At 30.5% G+C, this 10000-nt stretch overlaps 1 long non-coding RNA gene across 1 annotated transcript; it reads right to left on the bottom strand.

Annotated features, from left to right (window-relative positions):
- Positions 1-5530: 5530 nt before the first annotated feature.
- Positions 5531-8472, bottom strand: LOC124956277. The gene is made up of 2 exons (XR_007103198.1): positions 7480-8472; positions 5531-7332 (listed from the first exon to the last, which is right to left on the bottom strand). It is a non-coding gene; the product is annotated as an uncharacterized LOC124956277 (long non-coding RNA).
- Positions 8473-10000: the final 1528 nt, after the last annotated feature.

Genomic DNA, 10000 nt, shown 5'->3' with positions numbered 1-10000 from the left:
TACTATACTCTTTTCTTCTTTTATCTTTTATTTTTTATAATATTTCTATTTAACATAATAATATAATAATAAATAAGACGATCAACGGTGATAGTAAAGAATAAAAATTTTCCCATAAAATTCGGATAAATAGTTCGAATTATTAGAAAATTTTAATTAAATTTGATCATTAATTCATTAAATTTCATTTAATAATAATATCCTAATATATATATATATATATATATATATATATATGTGTGTGTGTGTAAAATACTTTATACAAGTGCTTCGAAAAAAAATAAAAAAGAAAAAAGAAAGAAGAAGAACAACAGAAAAAATTTTCAATTATTCAATTAGTGCAAATATAATTGCGAGTTTTTATGACTTCATTCGAATCCATAAAAGCCGCAATTATTTTTCCAACCTCATAATCGCAGCTTTTATATAAATCGAATAAAATGATAAAAAACCATAATTGTTCTCACACTAATATAATAACATTCAGAAAGCGCCTGTTATTTGTCTTACATACATACACACATACATACATACATATCTATCTACACACACACACACACACACACACACACACACACATATATATCTCGTAATTTGAATCGGAGAATAAATGTAATAGAAGAATAATATGATTTTCTTTTTTTTTTTTTTTTTTTTTTTTATATAGAAAAATAGAAAAGATTTTTCATACCACATGGATAAGCAGGGGGATAGTTGATTTCGTCGAGCCACGGTTTGCGCGTTGAACTCTCGAAACTTTTTTAAAATGTCTGAGGGAAATTAACTTTCCCTCGGGGCGGCCCTACTACTCGTCGCGTTTCCGGGGCAAAACTTTCAGAAGGGCACTCGAGTAACCGTGAAAGGTACGGAAGAGAAGCACTGCTTACGAGAGAGAGAGAGAGAGAGAGAGAGAGAGAGAGAGAGAGAAAGAGAAAGGGGTAGATTGTAGAGAGACTCGAAAGGACTCTCTCGCAGGGGGTAGAATTTATTATTTGGAACAAAACCGTTCGTTGAATTGCGAGATTCATGAAGAACGTTGGGCGTCTCTAAAAAGAATCTTTGTTTTTTCTCTCTCTCTCTCTCTCTCTCTCTCTCTCTCTTTCTTTCCTCGTCTTTTTTCTTTTTCTTTTTTTTTGTTTTTCTTTTTTTTTTTTTTTTTTTTTTTTTATACAACAGTAACAAAAATCTGAGCAAACCCGAGTCGAAAAGTTATGAATTATTTTCCTTCTTCTACTTCTTCTCTATTCCACCATCCTCAAATCCATCCATCCATACATCCATCCATCCATCCATCCATCCATCCAACCGACCGACCGACCGACCACCATCCCCCCTCCCAACTCCACCATCCCCAGTTATCCCGCTTCTGTTCGTACCGACGAACGCATTTGGGACATGATGGAACGAGGGTGCGGGAACGGGGGTGCGAGGGGCAAGGGGTAAATAGGAAATGCCAGAGCGTCAGGGCTTTTGAATAATAAAATAGAAATCCCGAATCTAATAACTTCTCGCTGAAGTTAAGTAGAACCAAGTGACTATGATAGTTTGTTTATTATTCAAAAGTTATATATCCCATTGAGATTTATTTTAGATAAGAATCTTCTGTATCACATACGTATTTCATGTATTAATCGTATCGATGAAATCACAAAAAAGAAAAAAAAAAAGAGAGAGATATATAGATCGTGATTTTCAAAATATATTTAAGGATTATTTAAATAACGATTAATCATAATTATTCCTCGAATAAAGATTTTTAACGATTTTAAAAAAGAAATTATTCAAATTAATCATTGATTTGTATTATTAATGAACAAATTAATGATATTCAAAATGTTTCAACGTTAATGCATCATATCGCGTTATGATAAAATAATCTTCAATGATCGATCGATCGATCGGAATTAATAGCGATGATTCGTTTAATCGCGATTGTATTAAAGATAAACAAACAAAAAGGAAAAAAGAAAAAAATAAAGATTGATTAATAATGAGTACAACAATTTTTAAAATCAATCGAACATTAAATCCACAATCGTAATGATACCTTAAGCTCAATTCTCAAAAACTTATGACGTATATAAACATTGACAATTAAGTAATGTAAACATCGTGAACATCTGAAACATTTCTTGTAAAAAAAAACAAATAAATAAATAAATAAATAAAGAAAGAAATAAAAGAATCAAAATCATAATGATAAATGATTTCCAAACGATGTCAATGAATTCTCATTTCGATTAATTTTCAATCAAAGAACATATGAAATAAATAAATGAAGAAAAACAAACAAACAAACAAAAGAAACAAAAAAAAAAAAAAGAACACAACAATTTTTCAAATCGATCGAACATTAAGTCCCTAATCATAATGAAAACATTAAGCTCAATTCTCAAAAACGTATTACGAATATAAACATTATTCATAATTAAATTATGTAAACGTCATAAGTATTTCTTGTAAAAAAAACAAACAAATAAATAAGTGAAAATATACAAAAAATCATATTGATAAATTTATTACGTACAAACAAAAGGAACAAAAAAAAAAAAAAAAAGAAAACAAGAAAAAAAATCTTTAACAAGATCCCCTCCACCTCTTTTTCCCTTTCCCCCCCCTCTCTCTCTCTGTCTTTTTCCCTCGAATAGAAAAAAAAAAAAAAAAAAAAAAAAAAAAAAAAAAAAAAAAAAAAAAAAAATATATAGGACGAGAAAAGAAGTAAAGAGAAATTTAGTGAATAGAAGAGAATAGATGGTGCTTCAAGCGGATTGATCTAACTTGTTAGTCGAAACTGTCACGAATGAAGCATGGCAAAACGATGGAAGTTTAGATCGAGCGATTACGTGGATCAGAGAGGGAACATTAACGTGCCATGGGGTGGTAAAGTCCTTTGTCCGAGCTATAAACGATCGAATGATTTGCCGCAAGGTGAGGTCTCACAAACCACCACCCTCTCCCTCCTCTTCCATTCCCTCTCCCCCCACCTCACCTCTTCCATTCCTCCAGCTCACACCAACATCCCCTATATCTATTCCATAACCCCTCATACCCTACTACACCTATCCCGTCAACGACCCACCCTAAACCCTAGCCTAATTGCGTTTTGCGAAACTTGTTATAATCGATCGATCGATTCGTAGAAGCAGCTTTCCTCTCTTTGAGCAGTCTCTCCTCTCTATGGTCCCTGTTCAACGTGTTCCAAGTTCATAACCATAGGTACTAGTATTAGTACATACCCATAGAGATGTGAAGAGAACTGAAGAGTATAGAATAGAGAAGAGAGAGACAGAGAGAGAGAGAGAGAGAGAGAAAGAGAGAAGCATGCTCGGCCTGTTAAAGACGAACAATGCGATGAAAGCATCGACATTCGCGAAACTATGTCCAACCAGAAGTTGGAAGACCCATATTTCCATCGTTCAGAGTCCAAGGTGCTCTTTAGTCTTCATGATTCTCTTGAATACAATCGAAAATTCTGTCTTGGGAATCAACCAGGCAAATCTTCCCTTTCTCTCTCTCTGTCTCTCTCTCTGTCTATTTATCCATCTCTATCTCTATCTGTCTCATTCTCTTTCTCTCTCTCTCTCTCTCTCACTCTCTTTGAATCTATTTCTGCTGTGCTCTTGGGTCGTTGCTTACTGATTGTCTATGGTTATTAAAAGCTTCTCTATCTAACTACTCTCATTTCTACTAAGAATCTACGAATAATTTCATCTAATCAATTTTGTCCCTTTTTTTTTTTCTTCATTAAAAATGTTTATAAACTTTTTGATAACATCCTAAATAATATATATACGCATATGTATATATATATATATATATATATATATATATATATATATATATATATATGTATATATATGTACATGTATTTGCATTTTCAAAGTTTCCCCAATTTTATTAGTTAAGCTAATTTATAAGTGTACTACTAATTATAAGTTATACATATATTATAATATAATATATTTTAGTACAGTTTACTCTATTTTAATGTAACAATATAACTGTAATAAAAAATATGTAATTTAAACTTTGTTAAAATATAATGCAATATAATCTAATACAATTATATCGCAATAATATAATTTGTACGAACGTTCATTTATAATAACAAATATTTTTATCGATGATAAAACTTCATAGATCTTAGATAATCTTTATAGAAATTATATTTGAATTTTCAAATCATTCGATATCATTACGTTTATGGTGAATCAATAATGGCTCTTTAATTATTAAACTATAACAAATATCATTTTTAAAACTCACCATTTATTTATATAAATCAATATGACTGATTAAAATCAATCATCCAATCAAATTAGATTCTATCTTCGTTGTTTTAATTTAAAATATTAAAAATGTTTAACGTTTTATAATGAGATCTTTCCATAGATTAAATAATTCGTTAAAAAAAAATTATATTAAAGAAGAGGAAGAACAAAAAAAAAAAAAAATAAAGGAAAAAGAAAAAAGAATGAAAAATAAAAGATAAACATTTTAATATGCTACAATTTTTTTCCCACTATTAAATACATACACACACACACACACACACATATATATTCAATATAAGCAAACTGAATATTTTCCGTTCGAAGGATATTCGAGTTGAAAAAGAGAAAAAGAAAACAAAAAAAAAAAAAAAAAAAAGAAAAAAGAAGAAGAAAAAAAGAAAAAACAGGAAAAGGAAAAAGGACAAAAAATGGAAACTGTCAGAATAAAAACAGGTAGAAGAAGGAGAAGAAGAAGGAGGAGGAGGAGGAGGAGGAGGAGGAGGAGGGCGAATAGTTGTCAATATATTCTTGGTAGAATAGCGTCTAACCGCTTTAATTTACAAAGTCATTGGATATCGTCGAACGCGGCGCATCATCGATCTTCGAGTTCGTTGATTTATCAGCGGTTGAAAGGGATGAGCATTGGGGGGGCGGGGGGGTTTGGGATAGGTGAGTGGGGTGGATGAGTGAGGTGGTATGATAGGTGTGGGTGAAAGGTTGGGATGAATGGGTGGAGAGGGGGACGGGGCGGGGCGGAGGGGGGGGGGGGGGGGGTGTGAGGAGTGATAGAAAGGGTACGGGGGTTTTGCTAGCAAGTGAATACATATGCCAGAATCGACAGGAAAATCGGGCAAACGTCGAAGGCCTGTACTCGAGAAGTGGAAGCAGTACAAAGGGGTCACCCTCTTTGTGATAGGAAGCTGTCAATATTTGTCTGTGTCCGGTTACACATAGAACTAGAGAGAGATAGATAGATAGATAGATAGATAGATAGATAGAGAGAGAGAGAGAGAGAGAGAGAGAGAGAGAGAGAGGAAGAGGTGGTCATGCGATGAACCGTAATGTCATCAATTATCTCTTACATACCATCGAACGAACCTTCCGTAAAATCGTGCGATTAACTCTATCGCAGTGTAACCTTCAATCTCAAATAGCTTTGGGAACCTCATCGACACTCTTTCAACATGACATCAAACTACTATCTGGTTGACCGAGCTAGCTTAGTGATTAGTTAGGTTGACCAAATCCTTTCAATCTCTCTCTCTCAATCTCTCTCTCTCTCTCTCTCTCTCTCTCTTTCTCTGTGTCTCTTTCTCTTACGGTTTGATCTTTACCACTGTTGTTAATCTCCATTCGATAGACATCGAAATAATTTCCAACTGGTTGAGAAGCTTCAAGTTCAGAAGTTGAATTATATAGCCTAGAGAGAACAATAATGACTCCTTTGACGAAAATTGTATCCTATTTGGTATCTGATTGAACGAGCACAATCTTAATGATTAGATGAAATTGATCTGATCCCTTTTCGATATATCTCTTAAGGTTTTGATCTATGAACCAATTCTATTAATTCCTCAGGTTTGAATACGATTCCAAATAATTTCCAATTGATCAAACCTCGATATACTATATTCAATATAATCATTGGGAACAATGATTGGCGCGTTTATTTGACGAAAATTGAATTCCAGTTATTATCTGGCTCGATTATAGTTCATTCGATTAATTCGAAAACGATCTTTTGATATCTCTCTTACGTAATCTTCATTTTTTACTCCCTCTTTCTCCCCCCCCCTCCCCCAACTCTTTCTCTCTCTCATCCCTCTGTTAATTTCTATTTAAACGTAAATTTGAAAATAATTATAAAGTGATGATTATTGCGATATTTAAAGTTCAAATTGAAAATTGACGATTCTTTGATTTCAGAATTAAATTCTAATTAAAATTTGCTCGATCGATCAAAATTTTGAGGCAATTTTCTCTATACGAACGAATCAATTTCATCGATCAAATCCCTTTTCGATGATCTCTCTTATATATCACGAACGAATGCACCTTATCTCTCGTTGATTTCAATTTTCAACTGTTTATTTAATTATCGTTTAAATTCGACTCGTTAACAACAATGCATTTCTATTGTTTATTTTATACGTGAGAAAAATTGAATTTTAATTTCGTACAATGATCAATCCAACTTACCACGATCGAAAGTTTGATTCGATCAAATCATCCTCTTAAATCTCCTTCTTACCTCTTATCGGGAAAAAAAAAAAATAATAAAAATTGATTTTCCCCTCTCTCTACCTGCCACCTCAAACTGGAATTGGAATTCGTTCGGCAAAATCAATTCGATACAAATCTAAATATTATAATTGCCAGCTTTAAGAAACGACTCGTAAAAAGTTGCCAAATTGAATTCCGATTACTATAGTTTAATTCGATTTCGTACTTATCTGATTAAAATTAGCTTTAATCTTATCGATTAGCCAAATTGAACGTATCACATTTGATTCTAATCTCTAAACGCCAGTTGTAACTTGAAAAATCATGGTTCGAATTATTCGATGAATATCTTTTAAAATATCAATTAAATTAATATGCAAAACAAAATTGAGCCACGAAATTGAAATTTCTTTTTTCTTTTGTCTCTCTCTCTCTCTCTCTTTTCTTTTTTTTTTTTTCTTTTAAACCTCGTAAAAACGAATTCACGCAAGATATTCGTTCTAATTGTTCTAATCGTATTTTTTTTTTCTTTTTTTTTTTTTTTTTTTTTTTTGAAAAGTACAATGACGACAAACGATTATAACGATTAACGATAATGAGACAACGGAATGTCGAGATCGATCCTCTTCATCGTTGAATCGATAACAGGCCTACTTCTCCTCTTCCTCTTCCTCCTCCTCCTCCTCCTCCTCCTCCTCCTCCTCCGGTCGCTCACCTGCTCTCTCCTCACCCTCTTGGGGGGCTAGTAGAAGCCCGAAGCGTGCTTCATCTTCCCGCGATTGGAAGTACTCCGATGCTGCTTCCAATCTCGAGTGTCCTTCAGAGGTTCCCATGGCTAGACAGATAGATTGGAAGAGTGCAGAGAGGATGATATCGAAGAGGGAAACGGCATATGGATATATAGGATCATCAAGATATTTATACTATATATATATATATATATATATATATATATATATATATATATATGTATACTACGTACATACGTCATCAAATATCGATCAATGAATAAATCCCATTGTTTATTATGGCAATCTCCCTCCTTCCTCTTCTCCTCTAGATACATCCTTTCTATACTTTTCACAATTTTTCTGGAAATTTTATATAGAAATTTCTTCATCCCCATTTGTTTATTTGTTTGGTTGTTCGTTTATTTGTTTCCTGTTTTCTCGTTCGTATTTTTCATTTTTTTTCCTTCATTCCTATTCCTTCCGTCCTTTCTCCTTACCCCTTTTTTTTTCTTTTTACGTTCAAGGAAAAAAGGATACAGACAGAAAAAAAAAGAAAAAAAGAAAAAAAAAAAGAGAGAAAAAGAAAATACAAATCAAGGATCCTTTTTGTTGTGCGTACAAATTATGGAATATAATTTTATTATTTTTTTTTTACACTAAGAAATATTTGTTTTCTTTTTCTTTTTTATTATATTATATATGGATTATATAATTTAAAAATTAGCATTAATATTTCTATACTTTCTAGGATTAGCTTCTTTTCGTTCTTCCTTTTCTTTGGCTTTTGTTCGACGAAAGAAAAAAAAAAAAAAAAAAAAAAAGAAAAAAGAAGGAAATAATCTTTGATATAAGAAACTTCGAAAATAATCACTAGAGTGTCATTTACAATGGGTTTATATATATATATAGTTTATGTATATAATTTATGTATGTATGTGGGATATATTTTTTAATAATTATTAGTACATGGAATATATAATTTAAAGTAATATTAGTGGTAACATAAAGGGTACAATTATTAATAATTATTAAAATATATACATATATATATATATATGTATATGTATATATAATTTAAAATAATTTTACTATAATAGTATATAGGATATAAATTCAAACACTTCTTGGTATATTAGGAAGATATATAACTATAGTAATTATTTTCGAAGTATATAAAAACCGACCATTTTAAGGAAACAATTTATAGTATATATATATATATATATAAATATATAAATATATATATATATATATATATATATATATATATAATAAGCAGACTAATAACTACTAATACAATATAGTATAAATAATACCATATATACTGATTATAAATTATACTAATACATATTAGTATAATTACAAAAATATTAAGAAAACATGATAATTAATATAATTAATATAATGGTAATAATATTAATGATATCAATTATAATGAGATATAAATAATACCGTAACTTTTACATTACATACATACGTGTATATATATATATATATATATATATATATATATATATATATATATATATAAAGGAAAAAAAAATAAATAAAACCAAAAATAGACGAGACAGATTAATTTCATAAAGTAGTATATATTTTTGTCTCATTTCATCTAGCATTTCCTTTCTGATAATTTTCTGCAATATTTGCTTTTATTAACGTGACAGCGACATTTTGTGACATGTAACACCATTCGTATTTATTTTTTTCCTTTTGTCTTTTATATATATATATTTTTTCTTCTCTTGATCTTTTATTAATAATTAAATGAGAATGCATAATGGATACTACAAAAATCAACTGAATGTTTATCTTCCTTCTTTTTCTTTCATTTGTACATTTATATAAGGGAAAAATACTTTTTCATGCTTTCGTCACTATACTAAATCTATATCTACATGTGTATGTATACGTTTATGTGTATATATATATATATATATATATATATGCACTGCATAGAATATACTATGCATATATAATTTACGAAATGAAAAGAGTTTCGCATAAGTTTTCCAAATTTTATATATATATATATATATATATATATGTAGCAAATAAGAGTATCGTCCAATATAGTTTTTAATAAGACGAGAAGTGTAGGATGAGGGTGATGATGGTGGTAGTGTGTGCTAAAAAGTGCCACATTTGATTATAGGGGAGGGGAGAATAAAAAATAAAATAAAATAAAATAAAAAAAAAAAAAAAAAATGGAGAAAGAAAAAAAGGAAGTGGATTTATTCGATAGTTACATATCATCGAAAAGTCAACTACATAATTAAAAATTGTTTTCTTTTTCTTTTCATTTTCTTCTTTTTCTACTCTTTTTGTTTTTTTTCCCCCTCTCAATCTCTCTCTCTCTCTCTCTCTTGCACTTACGTAGCATCAACGTGATTAATACATTTATGAATTTCAAATGATGACATAAAATCGACGTAAATTCACCTCAGCTACGTGTTTATATATAATACATCTGTAGCACATTTTTTTTTGTTTCCCCCCGCCCCCCCTTTAAATATAATATTATCAATTATAATAAATTTCAATATAATAGGATTATTAATTATTTAGATTTGAAATATCTTCGCGAAGCTTCAACCTCTTTCAATGGTCAATAATAAACTTTACCCTCCTCTCCCTCTCCCCCCCTCTCTCTTTCACTCTCTCTCTCTCTCTCTCTCTCTCTCTCCCCCTCTCCCTCTCCTCCTACTTAATATTTTCCAACCAATAAACGAAATAAAATTATATATAATATTTTACAATATTTCCTTTTCA

Source organism: Vespa velutina, chromosome 21 (genome assembly GCF_912470025.1).
Source record: "Vespa velutina chromosome 21, iVesVel2.1, whole genome shotgun sequence".
NCBI lineage: Eukaryota > Metazoa > Arthropoda > Insecta > Hymenoptera > Vespidae > Vespa > Vespa velutina.
This window is presented reverse-complemented; position numbering and strand designations above follow the sequence as displayed.